The 15,249-nt window shown below is 38.7% G+C and overlaps 1 long non-coding RNA gene across 1 annotated transcript in view; it reads left to right on the plus strand.

Moving 5' to 3' along the window:
- LOC140527335 (uncharacterized) overlaps positions 1–15,249 on the plus strand; it is a 37,915-nt gene that overhangs the window by 14,890 nt on the left and 7,776 nt on the right. The window contains exons 3-4 of the long non-coding RNA XR_011974768.1: positions 7,091–7,257; positions 10,057–10,287. This is a non-coding gene — a long non-coding RNA (uncharacterized lncRNA). The remainder of the gene's footprint in view (positions 1–7,090; positions 7,258–10,056; positions 10,288–15,249) is intronic.

Raw genomic sequence — 15,249 nt, forward strand, 5'->3', positions numbered from 1 at the left:
TTTCATAGTAAGCCTCTCTCTCTCCCCTTTTGCATGGCAGCATATGTATTAGAAGTGTATCGATATCTAACATTTGTATATTGTTTTAAGATATTCAAAGTGTTCTAAATATATAGATATATGCATGTGGTTATTGTCTAAATATAAAGACAGTTCAGTTCACATGTAACGTGGATCAGATCTGCGATCTAGCCCACCCCTCTCCAAGAGAAACTACAGTTTCTGCTTTTGTAGAGAAGCAGGAGGAGGGCCATGGTTGGGTACTTGTATTTTCCCTTGTTTCTATTTCAAGAGAGAAACTTTATTGAAATTATCTCTGTCCATGATACCTTAAGTGTCGATAGTGTAGCAGTACAATACCTTGGAAGAAAGGTGTCAAAATGGCATGAGAATGTGGCCAGAATGTAATTAGAAAATACTTAACAAAACAAATAAAAACACAATAAACAAATAATGTTAGTGTGTAGTTTTCGAAGTCAATATGCATCTTGCAGAGATCCTTATATAATAAATATCATGATAATAATAATAATACCTAACATTTATATTGTACCTAATGTATGTCAAGCACTCTGCCAAGTACTTTACAATTACTATCTCACTTGATCCTCACACCCTGGAAGGTAGGTGCCATCATTATCCTCATTTTACAGGTGAAGAAACTGAGGCAAACAGAGGTTAAGTGACTTGCCCAGGATCACACAGCCCGTTAAGAGTCTATGGCTCAATTTGAACTCAGGGCTTCCTGACTCCAGGCCTAGCACTCTATCCACTGTCATCTAGCTGCCCTGTACAATTTAGTGATCCCTGTTTCTGTCAGGGATTGACAGCACTGTTTTGGAAAAACCCAAGAGCAATGATGCCTTCCTTATCTCCCCCAAAGGGAGGGTAACACTTAGCTTACATTCATAAACTTTGCAACCTCCCACCAAACACTGGTTACACCAAAAACCGTCACAAATAGCTATCAGCTATCTTTACTCTGCTTTATTATTTTAAATTATTTGTATTATTACATATAAATTATATAAATTTACTTTGCTTTATTAAAGCAAACAGGAAACAGAAATCTTCAAAGTTATACAGATTCAAGTGGATAATAAAATAACATCAAAATAAATGAGCTCTTCCAAAGCAAGTGAAAAACTCCATTTTACGTAGAAAGGGGAAAGAGGAATAAGCATTTATACAGCACCAATTATGTGCCAGACCCTGTATTCAGGGCTTTAAAAATTTTATCTCATTTGATCCTCCCAACAATCCTATGAAGCAGGTACTGTTATTATCTCTGTTTTACAGCTGAAGAAACTGAGGCCGAGAGAGGTATGTGATTTGTCCAGGGTCACAAAGCTATTAAGTGTCTGCAGCCAGTCTGAGTCCCAGCCCAGCCTCCATCTACTTCAGGAACAATCTCTCGGAGAGTTTGCTCTTTGCAGTCCCTAGAGTTACATATCATAGAACTCAAGGAACATGTCAGCTCTCCCTGTATGTCCATAGTTCTGTGACTCCAGTTTATTATTAAAAAAATATGTACCTCACCTCTCTGACTTCCTCTTGTACTCCTCTGAAATCTCCTCCAAACAACCAGAATCAATCCATTCTGTACTCACACTGGTATGTGGAATTGGTCCTCAGTACTCTCTCAGGTTATCAGGAGTCACATGTTCACCCAAGTATGTAGAAGCTTCACAGAACTGCCTCCTTTTTTAATGCCCAATCTACATGGGCAGGAGTTGGACCTACTCATTTTTTCTCACTTGGTCTTTACAACAATCCCATGGCGTAGGCCTTATTAACATCTCCATTTCATAATTGACAAAACTAGGTCCCAAAGGTATTTATCCAAGTTTATATGGCTAGCTAATATCTAAAATCTAAATCTTTCTGACTCTGATGCAGGAGTCCATGCACCACACCAAGCTGCCTCTCAAGCAGACATTCTAGAAAATGACTCATTTTATTGCTGGGAATACTAGACCTAAGCAGAAAGTAAAATGTAAAAAAGTCAAATGACCAAGATATATAAGTAGTAAGTAGAAGAGTCAGGCTGGCAGCTATATGGCACAGTGGACAGAGTGCTGGGCTTAGATTCAGAAAAACCTGAGTTCAAATACAGCCTCAAACACTTATTAGCTGTGTGACCCTGGGCAGGTCACTTAATCTGTTTGCCTATTTACTCATCTTTAAAATGAGTTGGAGAAGGAAATGGCAAACTACTCCAGTATCTTTGCCAAGAACATTCCAAATGGGGTCTCCAAGAGCCAGACACAGCAAAAAAGAGCCAGGATTCAAATTCAAGTCAGTCCTATCTCCTGCCTTCCCAATATCCCATGCTACCTCTATCTCCCATGCCTTTTTGATTCCCCAAAGTATAAAGGTGCCAAAATTGGGTATTTATTTACACTTAAATTTGCTTTTCATATCATTATAACAGTGTCCACATTGCTAGCTGTGTTTATGAATTGTTTAATGCAAAAAGGTAAAAAAATTAGTTACATAAATGTGAATAGAAATCCTCAATAAATTGACAGAGGGCTACTTTCAGTCTGGGAAGAGTGGCCATAATGTAATATGGCTAACAGCTCAGCAGGAGGTCTCATAATTTCAGAATGCTGGGTAAAAGCTGCCTTTGGAATTGACGGAGGTACTATTTTTGTTTAAATCAGGAAGTTAAATGGATCTTTATTTCATTGGATTCATCAGCATATTTAGCTGTGGATGCCCAAGGTGCCCTGAGGAATTCTGAGCAAAAAATATTTGTGATTTAAATCACAAATCAGGAAAAACATAATGGAAAAATTTCAATTTCCCAGCTGTAACATTTATTCCTTCCTGCTGTTTGGAAACTTTCCCACCCATTTTCTTTCACTCTGCATCATTTAACTATATTTAGACCAATTAAAATAAATTAACTGAGGAAACACAATATATTTGAGAATTGTACAACTGTTGGGTTTTGTATGTATTACACAAGTGTATGCATCAGATCAAGCTCATCAGTTTCCTTCCGCCATCGCTGGCTGTCTAATGAAACCTAAGGGATAAACTAAGCCAGTCCTGCATGTTGATGAGAATGGAGTTAATGCCCTCTCTAATCCCAGTGGGTTGTTTCTTGCTGCAGTATGAAATTTATTCACACTCATTATATCAGCAAACTGAGCTGCAAATTATGCTAATGATATTTATAAAATTCTGTCTCTTCAAAACATAGAAACTCATTCATTGTACAATGTCCAACACAGAGTAGGCTTGTTGATAAATGATTATCAATTGACTGCACTAATTTTTATTCTTTCATCGTCTATAGAACTGAATTGTATAATGTGAATTTATGCCAAGAAAATTTCCCTTTGTCAAAAGGTGTTGCTTTCTTCATGAGTGACCCTCAAAGGCTGTGAGTATTTGGTAGGAGGTTGGGGGAGAGAAGTGTTGTTTGATAGTTTAAATTGAAATTCCTCTCCTTGAAAGATATAATCTACTAAATGATAAATGCTGAGCCTGTTATGTACATATATGCAGATGTTGTATAAATGTGTATCTATATTAATTTAGGACATTTTGAGAGTCCTAATTAGGTCCATCTATCTATTATTTTGTATTTTATAACAAAGTAGAAAAATATGATTCCTGTATAATTAGGATAGAGCAGAGAGAACATCTGACTGGGAGGTCAGAAGTCAGGCCTCTGCCACAAACTCATTTCACAGTCTTGGCAGCATGGTACAATAGAGCCCTGACTTTGGAGCAGGGATGTGCCAATAAATTCTCAACGACTAGCTCTCCCAAAAAAATGAAACCATGACTCATTTTTAAGTTGAATCTGAATGAACATTTTCTCCATCACTTCCTTAAGTCTAGACAATCGATGAAACAATAAATCAATCCCTGATTTGTAGCATTTGCCAGTTCCTGAGATGCAAGTGCTCACATTTAAAATTTAACAGTACACTCTCCAGCCTGTATGAGCATGCAACCTAAACCTTCAACGAAAACTTGATTTTAAAAAAAAGACTTTAAACAGAATAGAGGTAAGCAAAGATTCACAGGGCACTAGAAACCATCTTCCAGATTGACCAGTGAATTCACTAATAATTACTAATCAATTCTGAATCTGCATTACTATGATCATATAACCCAGTTCTTTCATGTATACAAAGATGACATGAGATACATTGTCAAAAGCTTTGCTGAAATCTACCTATACTATGTATAGGGCATTTCCTCTCTTCTATCAGTTTAATAACCCTATCAAGAATGAAAATGAGATTACCCCAGTATGACCTGTTATTGTCAAACTCATAATGACTCTTAATAATTGCTGCTTCCATTTCCGAAGGTTTTCAAACTGTTTCTTTATTTATAGGTCCTATATTTTCCCAGGAAGTGAAGTTAATTAAATTCCCCAGCCTATCCCTTTTTTGAAAATCAGGATAGTACCTGCCTATCTCTAAACCTGTGGCACCTCTCCCAGTCTCCTTGATTTTTCAAAGATTATTGAAAAGAGGAAGAGCCATAATGGCATAGTGAAAGGAAGTAATGCAGTAGGCTCTTCTCCATAAACTCCTAACAAATCTAGAAAATACATCAAATCAAATCCTGATGGAAAAATCCAGGAAAGGTTTCAGTGAGTCTTTTGTTCAGCTCAGCTCTGCACAGGGAGGTCTGCAGATGCTGAAGATGGGGTCAGGCTAGGAGTGTACTTCAGGTGGAGCACCGTAGCACCCAGGGAGAGCTTATGCACTAGGGCAAGAGGAAACCTCAGTCCCATATGAGTGGAGACCAGAGGTGGGGAACCTGCGGCCTTGGAGGTCACATGTGGCCTTCTAGGTCTTTGGGTGTGGTCTTTTGACTGAGTTCAAGTTTTGCACAACAAATTCTTTTTTATTAAGGGGAATAGGAAAGCAATAGCCAATATGGGAATTCCAGAATATAGGAAACTCTATAATTCTGCTGCTCTGAACTAACAACAGAGCTTTCCAATTGGCTGATAGAAGTGGAGCCAGCTGAAGTCCACCCTGGCAAACCCAGGTCAGGAACTTAAAGAGGCCAGCAATCAGACTTTGCCCCAGATCAGAACACTTAGGGGACACTGAAAGCTTGCAGGTCCGCAGTGTGTCCCTGAATTCCTTGAATAACTTAACACTTTATACTCCAACATAGCAGCAACAGCACCAGCTCCAGCTTTCCCTCCAGAAGTGCTACAGAGCTCAGCCATAACATCATATCTGAAGTCAGGAAGTCGGCTAGAAGAATGAACAAACTTAAAAAAAGAACCCTACCATCATGAGCTTTAGGGTGGCAGAGACGTTCAAGGCACAAATACATAAGAAAAGAATGACTCCAAAACCCCTCAATGAAACACAGCTTAGGCACCACCAACTTAGAATTCTTTGAAAAGATGGCGGAAGAGGTGGATTTTTTAAAAAGAATTTTAAAATATTTTTATAAATGGAATAAAGGCACTTGAAGATAAAATGGAAAAGACATGAGAGCTATGGAAGTAAGAATTGGAAAGGGAATTAATAGTTTGGCATAAGAAATACAAAATCTTACCTAAGGAACAAAATTCCTGAAAATTCAAATGGACCAAAGAGAAGCCGATGACTCCATGATGCTACAAGAAATACTAAAACAAAGTCAAAAGGCTGAAAAAAAATTTTTGTTAATGAAAGTTATCTTACAGTAAAAACAACTGACCTAGAAAATACATTGAGAAGAAAAAAATATAAGAATCACTGGACTGACTGAATTCTATGAGCAAAAAATAGCATAGGTATCATATTTCAAGAAATCTTAAAAGAAAACTGCCCAGATCTCGTAGAACCAGAGGGCAACGTGGAAATAGAAAGAATCTGCCAGTTGCCTCCATAAAGAAACCCCAAAATGAAAAGTCCTAGGAAGATCATAGCCAAAATCCAGAGTTTCCTGGTCTGCAAGCAGCCAGAAACAAAAGAATTCAAGTACCAAGGAGCCAGAGTGCACAATTTAACTGCCATCATTATAAAGGAGTATAGAACTTGGAATGTGATATTCTTGAAGGCAAAAGATATGGAGTTAAAGTCAAGTATAACTTGCCCAGCAAAACTGAAAATAATGCTATGGGTGGGAGTGGGGAGCAGGGAGAAGGGAATAGAACTGTAATGAAATGGTGGGTTTACAAGCATTCCCTATGAAAATACCAGAGAAACTCTGTGCAGAAATTCTGAAGTTCAAACACAGGAAAAGAGAAATATAAGGTAAATATGAATAAACACTGATAAGCAACTAAACAAAGGTAAACTGCTTACATTCAAATATGGGGAGATGATACATATGATGATAGATGATACAACCCTATTATCATCAGGGTCCATGTAGGGAGTCTAATTAGACAAGGTCTGGGAGTGATCCTAATTTGTCTACTCTTGAGTGGAAAAAGAGGGAAAGAAAAAGAAAAAAGAGGGAAAGGAAAGGAAGGTTAGAGAAAACTATTTCACATAACGAGGATGAACAAGTAGATGTCTATATAAGGAGGAGGGGACGGAGGAACAGCTGACACTTGAATCGCTCTCATCTAAATTAGTCTAAAGAAGGAAGAACATGCACACACAAAGGGAAGGAGACAGTTGGATGTAGAAATACATTTCACTCAACAGTGAAATTGGAGAGAAAGGAAAGGGAGGGGAGGGTAGATTAAGTAGGGATTAGTCCTAAACAAAACATATTCTAAGTATATATATATATATATATACCTCCTTTTGAGGCAGCAGAGAGTGGGAATGGGAAGGGGTGCCCATGGGGAAAATACAAACAAGTTATGTTATATAAATGTGATGTACTATTATGTTGAACTCAGATCAGCATAATGACCAACCAGGATTCCAGAGGGCAATGATGAAACATGTTGCTTACTTTCTGGGTGAGGGGTGGAGAACTCAGAATGCAGAATGATACAACTATTTTTAGAACATGGCCAATGTGGACATTTGTTTTGAATGAGAGTGTGTGTGTGTGTGTATGTGTGTGTGTGTGTGTGTGTATGTGTATGTGTGAAATGGGGGGGGGGAGATTAATCTCAATGACTCAAAAATCACATCGTTACTCATTTCAGTGTTCTAGGATGTAATTCATCTGAACAAGGTGCCCTACAAAGATCCAGCCTCCTGAGAAATGGAACAACCCATAATGAATTTCATGGCAACTTTCTGGAGAAAGAACATTAAGGATTCTGGAGTTGTGCATTCCCTAAATGTGTGTTTCGTAACTATGGTATTTTAGGTTTGTGCCCACTTTTGTCCTTTCTGAACTTGGGTGGATTTGTGGGAGAGTGTGCACCTGACACTTCTCAAAAATATTTTGTAACTATTGTCCTTGCTATGCCAATTGAATAAATGCCTTTACTAAAGAACTAAATGTACTGACATTATTAAAGGGAAGCAAACTGCTGGGGGCCTCTGAAGTCAATGGGTATGAAGATAGCCACGCGCAAGTATATACCTAGAACTATAGGATTAGTAACTGTCACTTCGATGGGGACCAAACTGACAGTGCAAGCTAGGCAAGTGAGTTCCAAGATTGATGTGTGTATGTGTATGTATACAGGGCACATGGGCACAGTGCCACCAATGTAACTGAGTCTTGAAATTATTATTCTCTTTTTAGAGATAAGAAAAGTGAGACTCAGAGAGTCCAAGAGATTTGGCCATGGTCATATAACTACTGTGTCAGCAGCAGGATTTGAACTTAGGTCTCATTGACTTGTTGTCTAACACTCTATTATTTCCTACTAAGAGAATTTCTCCATCCACCTGTATTTGAAGTGTTTTGTTAATGCATACTCTTCATTCTTATCAGTTCTGCTGTAAACATTGGGAGAATGTGATAGGGGATAGGTTAAATTCTAATATTATTTGCTTTTCGGACCTAATAGTTCTCCCGATGTTTGCCTGACCCTTTTAGCCTTCTTTGGTTTCTGTGCACTTTACAGACTTCATCGAGTATCACATCTGGTCTTTTTAAACTTTCTCTCTTAATTTTCCTTCACTGATTGTCCACTGCTGTTTCATCCTTCTTCTCTTTGCCCCACTTATTATAACCTTTAAAATATTTAGCCAACATAAGAAATGATGAGCAGGCAGATTTCAGAAAAATCTGGAAACACACAAACTGATGCAAAGTGAAGTGAGTAGAACGAGGAGAACATTGTACATAGTAACAACATTGTACAATGATCACCTGTAATTGACTTAGTTCTTTTCAGACATACAATATTCCAAGATAATTCTAAAATACTTATGATGGACAATGCTATCCATATCCATAGAAAGGACTGATGGAGTCTGAATGCAGCTTGAGGCACACTATTTTTACTTTCTTTAATTTTCTATGTTTTTTCTTTTTGAAAACTATTTCTTCTTTCACATGACTAATATGGAGAGAGCTTTTACAGGATTATACATATATAGCCTATATCAAATTGCACTAAGAAATCTATGTCTCTGGTGTCTTTGACACTTTGTTAACCAAGAAGTTCCTACTAAGATTACAAATATCATTGATCCAACTCATTGATCCTAGAATACAATTATCAGGCATGGTCTTTGGATCAAATTTTTGATTGATAGTCAAAGGATATTTAGAACAAAGGGAAGACTTAATTATAACTGTAATTGATGATGTCCACTCATGTATAAACAAGAATGGAGGCTTCGGTCAATGCATATCTTTTCCTTCTTGGCAAGTAAAGTACTGCTGTGATGTTAAGTGGCATTCTCCTGCCCAGATGTCATGTGACTGTGAGCAAGTTACCTCTGTTATTTGGGTTGTTCTTCTCTAATCTTAGGCAACTAAAGATTCAGGGACAGAACTACTCAGGTTATAACCTTGTGAACCTCAGATCAGAAGAACCATTAGATGGTCCCCAGGCAATCAGAGTTAGTAGCATAGTCCACCAGAGGAAGTAGCAGTGGCTGAAAACAGAGGAAGTCACTACAGATAGATACAGACAGTCACCTGATGGTTGTAGCAGCTTCAGGGTTAACGACTCAGGGTAATGTGAAAAAGTATTGACTGGATTCTTGAAAGGCACTGTTCCTCAGATATCAGCTAACAGTTACATCTAAGGGGGCACTTCATAAGAAGATCCATGAAGTGAGAAAAGGACTTACAAGGTGAGGAGTTCTTTACAATGCCTCACTGTGATTGTTCCTTAAATTTGAGCTTACTCTCCCCAAGAACCTAGAGTGTGCTAGGGGAAAGTAAGTTTGTAATGGAAATGGGAGGGAGTGTCTTTGTAATTACTATTCTTTTCAATAAGTCCCTTTTATAAAAAAGGAAGACAAACACAGAGAGACAAAGGGATCTGGTGGCACTTATTAACACAAACCAGAGATTAAATGCTCAGCATATGTCAGTATTGAACACCATCATCATTCCCCCAAAATAATGCTGAAATGGTTAAAAAGAAAGTGTTGTATGCTGGGGGGATGAGTTAATCAATAATCATGAGACTGACTAGACCTTGTTAGTTCAATCTCTCATTCTGAAACAACTAGTTTCTACTTTTCTAATAAAATTTACAAATCATACATTTCATTTAGTGCCTATTATGGTACCTGGAATATCACAGATATTTAATCAATTCTGAATAAATGAATACTTTTCTTTATAAAAATACAGTGCTAAATATCAAGCATTTAGAAAATGGAATTGTGTCTCTGGCTAAAATAGGATAGGATCTCACTGAATGTCAGCCCTAGCCCCTTTCCACAACATCTTTTTGATTCCCTTTTGACACAGTAAGTTGGCTTTTTTTCTTTAAGTTGGAGGGAAAGAAGAGAGGAACCCAGCACTCAATGATCATTTGAGAAGTCTGGGTAAGGAAGTACTAAATTTACTGAATCTAGATTTCATAGAGTCATAGACTGTGAGAGCCAAAGAGATCTGAATCATTAAACTATCTGGCCTCCCCATTTTGCAGAGGATGAAGCTGTAGCCCAGAAAGTAGAAACTACTTGGCTGAGGTTTGTGGTTTTGGTTTGTTCATGCTTTATCTCTTTGTCTATTTGATATCTGTAGCTCTTTCTTCTGAGGAAGTCAACCTTGCCTACAAGAATTAATCACTACTTCTTGAACCATGAACTCACAAACAAAAATAAATAAGGAGGAATAAAAGGAAGCAACTAAGAAATACCAGAAGAACAAAGATACAAGAATCATGGGAAATGAGAGTCAAGGGGACAAAAATCCAATTCCCCTAAAACCCAAGTTTTGCCATTGGAATGAATTTGGGAGTAGCTGGGAAGTCAGGTGAGTGTTGACTCTAACTCATTGAATCTCAAGGGTTGGGATCCATCTAGCCTGACTCTAACCCTTAACCTCCTCCTCCTCTACTCCACTCCCACACCCCAAAATCTCACTACAACATATCCAACAATCTGTCATCAAACTTTTGGTTAAAGACCTCCAAGGAAGGGGAACCTCACCACCACCACCACCCTCCTCAGAGGGAGCCCATTACACTTTTGGGCACCCCTAATGTGAGGAGGTTTTCCCTTACATCAAAACTAAATTTAGCTCTTTTTACCTTCCATCCACTGCTTCAAGCTCTGCTTTCTGGACCAAATTGGAAATAACTATGGAAGTTGCAAAGAAGCAAGTTTGGGTTTGGATGGCTTTTGCAGGATGGAATTCAAAAATGTGCTATCCAATCCTCACTTCTACCCGATTCTGAATTCAAGTCAAGTTAACAATAAGTGCTTGCCATGTGCCAGATACTGTGCTGAACCCTGGGAATAAAAATTCAAGCAAACAGAAAGATAATCCCTGAATTGAAGGAGTTTACATTCTAATGGGGGTTGGAGGTGGGGAGAGAATACTACATAAAAAAGGAGTTGTAAGTGGGGAGGGAGAATGGGAGAAGGTATCCACATGGGGACATAGTGAAGTTCAGAGAGTATGGAGTGGGACTGAGAGAGTAGTGAAGAAGCGTAGCTGGCCTGGCCATGATGAGGTACTCATCAGGAAGAGTTAGTGACCACAGAAACTAAGGAATCTTCTAAAGTAAGAAAGCTGCTTGGAAGAAGATGGGAACAGAGCCAGGAGAGGGGAGAAGGTATGAGCATGAGTGGCCTGCAACCTTCCTCAAAATGGAAGTTCCAGCACAAACTCACCCAGTGGAGAAAGAAGACACAAGGATAAAGGGATCTTCCAGGATTTCAAATTAAGATTCTCTGATTTAAATTCAATTTAAATGACAACACAGTTATTCTCCCTCAACCCAATAAAGAGGATGTCTCAGTATAATAACTTTTTTATACAGGATTAGGTGATCGATTTTCCTGTTAAATTCTATCCTTTTAGGTAGAATTGAGGTTCTAAGAATCTCCCTGAATAAGCTTATCTTAACTGAAACCCCCTTCTAATTAATTTGTTTTTGTTTTTGTTTTTTGGATGCAATGGGTGTTAAGTGACTTGCCCAGGATCACACAACTTTTAAGTATCTGAGGTTGGATTTGAACTTGGATCCTCCTGATTTCAGGGCCAGTGTTCAATCCCTTTCACTACCACCTTCATCACCATCACCACCACCACCACTACCACCTATTCCTAGGAACTCCCTGAAAAACAGTGGAAGTTAATCTGTAAAAATCCCTGAATGAAGAGATAGTTACTTGAAGCAAACTCAAAAAAGAAAAAAAACCCTATATTTTAGTTTAGTTTAGTTTTTCTTCCTGTTCTTGTACTCTCAGATGTTCATCCTGGATACATTTAAAAATACTCACCACACATTCAAAAAGGATGTCCCAAAATACTCTCCAGAGTGGTTGCCTTCCACCTCAATGTCTATTTATAATAAAAATATCCCTTACGTATCTGCAATGGGCCCTTTTAATTGGAGTGGAGTGGCTCTTAGGTGTGACTTGAGTCTGCCTAGTAGTTCATTTCTCTGTCTCACACTGGATTCTGTGTACTTGGAGTTCCCAATCTACACCTGTGTGCATTCATAATGAACTTGAAGTCTAGTTGTAGTTTGGATGTGATTTTTATCACAGTAGAGAACTCCTGGGGGAAAAGCAGGGAGAGGAAATCCTCTGTAGCAACACAAATCAGCAACTTTCCTTCAATGTATGTATAGTTTTAGAGAGTGGACTGAGAGGTTTTACCAAGATATGGTTCAGAGGCAGGATTTGAACCCAGAGGTTCCTAATTCCGAAGCCCATCCTCTCTACTCTGTGCCATATTGCCTCTCTGTGGAATCTCAGTACAAAAAAAAAAATGCTTAATTTATGGGAAACTTACCAGTAAGAAACAGTCATTACTTGTAACAATAGGCAAATTATTCAGGTTTGTTACACACTAGTTGAAAAGCTTCATGCAGTCATTCTTCATTAGCCATTGTTAATCTGTATTTCTATTATGTATGTATAGTATTTACTTTAGATTTATACTCCATCTTCTTATTTAAGGTCAATAGCTTGATAATGACTATTATTAATGCTTGATAATGATAATCAATCCCAGGCCAAGTATGTGGCAAAGTAGATAGAGTGCCTGGCCTCAGTCCCGAAGACTTATCTTTGTGACTTCAAATCTAGCCTCAGACACTTACTTGCTGTGTGACCCTGGTCAAGTTACTTAACCCTGTTTGTCTCAGTTTCCTCATCTATAAATGAGCTGGAAAAGGAAATAGCAAACCACTCCAGTATCTTTGCCAAGAAAACCCCAAATGGAGTTGGGGACAACTGGAGACAATCCTTGGAATTTATAAATGAGAGTACCCAGAACCCAGCTGGATTGAGAACATGAACACAGAAGGGGTTCTATTCCCAGTGGGATGAAGCCAGCATCCAGTGAACTTCAACCTCAGCCTCCACTATCACCATGAGTTATATGGACTGCGCAGGTCAGCGGGATTAACAGACTGCAGATTTTCTTTCAAGAGATCCCTAAAACATGGGATAACTCTCTAAGTCTAGAGAACTGTATGTATGGTCCCTAATGGATAATGGTGCTCACCAAAGGATAAGAAGTCATCCCCAGTGGCCTCAAATGCAATTCTTTTTGAGAGCAGTCACAACCACAGCATAGCACCATGAGTCTGAAGAAATGTGCCACTGACATAGAAAATAGAACTTTGGAGAGGGCAAGAAAGTTAGCCTTGATTATTGATAGAATATGTGAAGCCTTTTAAAACAAAATCTGTGGGGTGAAATAAAAGCTGACCTGTATCCAATATATTTAGCTAACTTGAGTGCTTGAATGGTAACTGAGAGTACTTTTTACCCATAATGGTAGAGACCTAATTATTATTCAGTTCTTTCAGTTCAGTCTGACTCTTCATGACCCCATTAGGGGTTTTCTTAGCAAAGACACTGGTGCCATGGCAATTTGCCATTTCCTTCTCCAGTCAATTTTACAGATGAGGAAACTGAGACAGAGTTAAATGACTTAAGGGTCACATAGTTGATAAATGACCAGATTTCAACTCAGAAAGATGAGTCTCTTTCTAACTCCAGGATTCAGCACTCTATCTACTATGTCACTTAGCTGCCCCTTGTAGATACAATCTATATTTGGTATTCTCAGAGGAGACTCTGAGTCACAGAAAAAAAAAATTGAGACAACTTCTGAGGTTGCCAGGGAAAACTCTGCATGGAAATGAGTCAGTATGATTTGTGAGAAATCTCCCAGATTGAACCCTATCTCTATAAAATCAGAATTTAGGGTCCTTTGACAAAATTTACCTAAAAGAATCGGAAAGATCTCCAATTCCACCTTAAGTGCCGCATCCTCATAACTCTGTTCTTATGTGTGGTATGACCCAGTGATACTGGGGGTCAAGATAAGTTGATGGGGTAGGGAGAGAAAGGGGGAGAAAAGAAATACTTTCAACCAAGTCTGATACATCCCCCTTTAGGGTAAATATAGCCAACAAAAAGCTGATTTTAAAATACTCAATGATGATTCTTTGGTTAAAGATGTGTATACACCTGCCCTACAGTCTTCTAAGAGCTGCTATTGAATGTAATAAGATTAATGAGTTTAACCAGATGCTTTCCTCTCTAGATCAAGTAATTATCTCAACAGAGGAATCTTTGGAGAAACAGTCTTCCCATTCCAGATATCCCGTTAATAAAATTTTGACAAAAGTTTTACTAATCTTGGCATTAAGTCTCCCAGAATACTTACAGCAGCTGATAGATGCTTTTAGAACATGATACTAAGCAAACCATCATATCTGTTCTGAACAGCTGTAGGAATTAGTATAGATCTATAGGAGGCTTACATACACTAAGACATATTGGATTAATCTTATGGATCAAGAGGATAGGAGAGATATGTCTATAGTGTCTTTAAAGCTATGAGTACTACCCAGAGGAGCAGGCTGAGCCCTCTGCCTCAATCACCAGTACCTTGCCCTCCTTGGAGACAGACTACACTTCTGAACAATGTGTCCATGTCAAGAAGGCTGCTTAAAACTAAAGGAAAGGATATCTCTGTCTTGAGGTCAGCAATCACATGTTGGGTGTGTTCTTAAGCAGACCCACCTGCCTATTGAGAAATTCATGGAAAAGCAGTCTTGGGAGCCCTGGTTTCTTGGCATGGCACCTATAGAGTTTACTGGCAACTTTCATGGGACATCAGCAGCAGTCTGAGCTGTATTGACCTCTCTCCCCACTGTAGTTTGAGGTTCCTTGACTTCTTTTGGCATAGACTTGTTGTTCAGTTATTTCAGTCCTGTCTGACTCTCCTTGACCCCACCTGGGGTTTCTTGGCAAAGTCACTGGAATAGTTTGCCATTTCCTTCTTCAGCTCATTTTAGATTTTACCTGGTTCCCAGTCCAGTGTTCTATCCACTGTGCTAAATAACTGCCCTTCTTAGCACAGTAGTCTTAGATATATTGATCTCTCTTGGTGTTTCCATGGCTTCTACCACAACAGTAGTCTCAGCATAGACATGGCTGCCATTTTTCCTCATCTCCCTTCTTCCTCTTTGTCAGCCTGCTTCACAAACCTTCTACAATCCTTGGAAGTAGAAATGTGAGTATGCAGTTAGAAAACAGGCTAGGTGGTGTTGCATACTGCAGAGGCTACCCTAAGGCCACTGGGAATCTTAGGCCTCTAAAGAGAATTCCCCCCAACAAATGAAGCTCTCTTTGGCCCCAAACACTGTGGGAACATGGAGGGCATGCCAAGATAGTCACCTCTATATACATATATATGTGTGTGTATGCGTATATGTATATGTATGTATGTATGTATATGTAT

The sequence above is a fragment of the Notamacropus eugenii genome, chromosome 2 (assembly GCF_028372415.1).
Source record: "Notamacropus eugenii isolate mMacEug1 chromosome 2, mMacEug1.pri_v2, whole genome shotgun sequence".
NCBI classification, from domain to species: Eukaryota; Metazoa; Chordata; class Mammalia; order Diprotodontia; family Macropodidae; genus Notamacropus; species Notamacropus eugenii.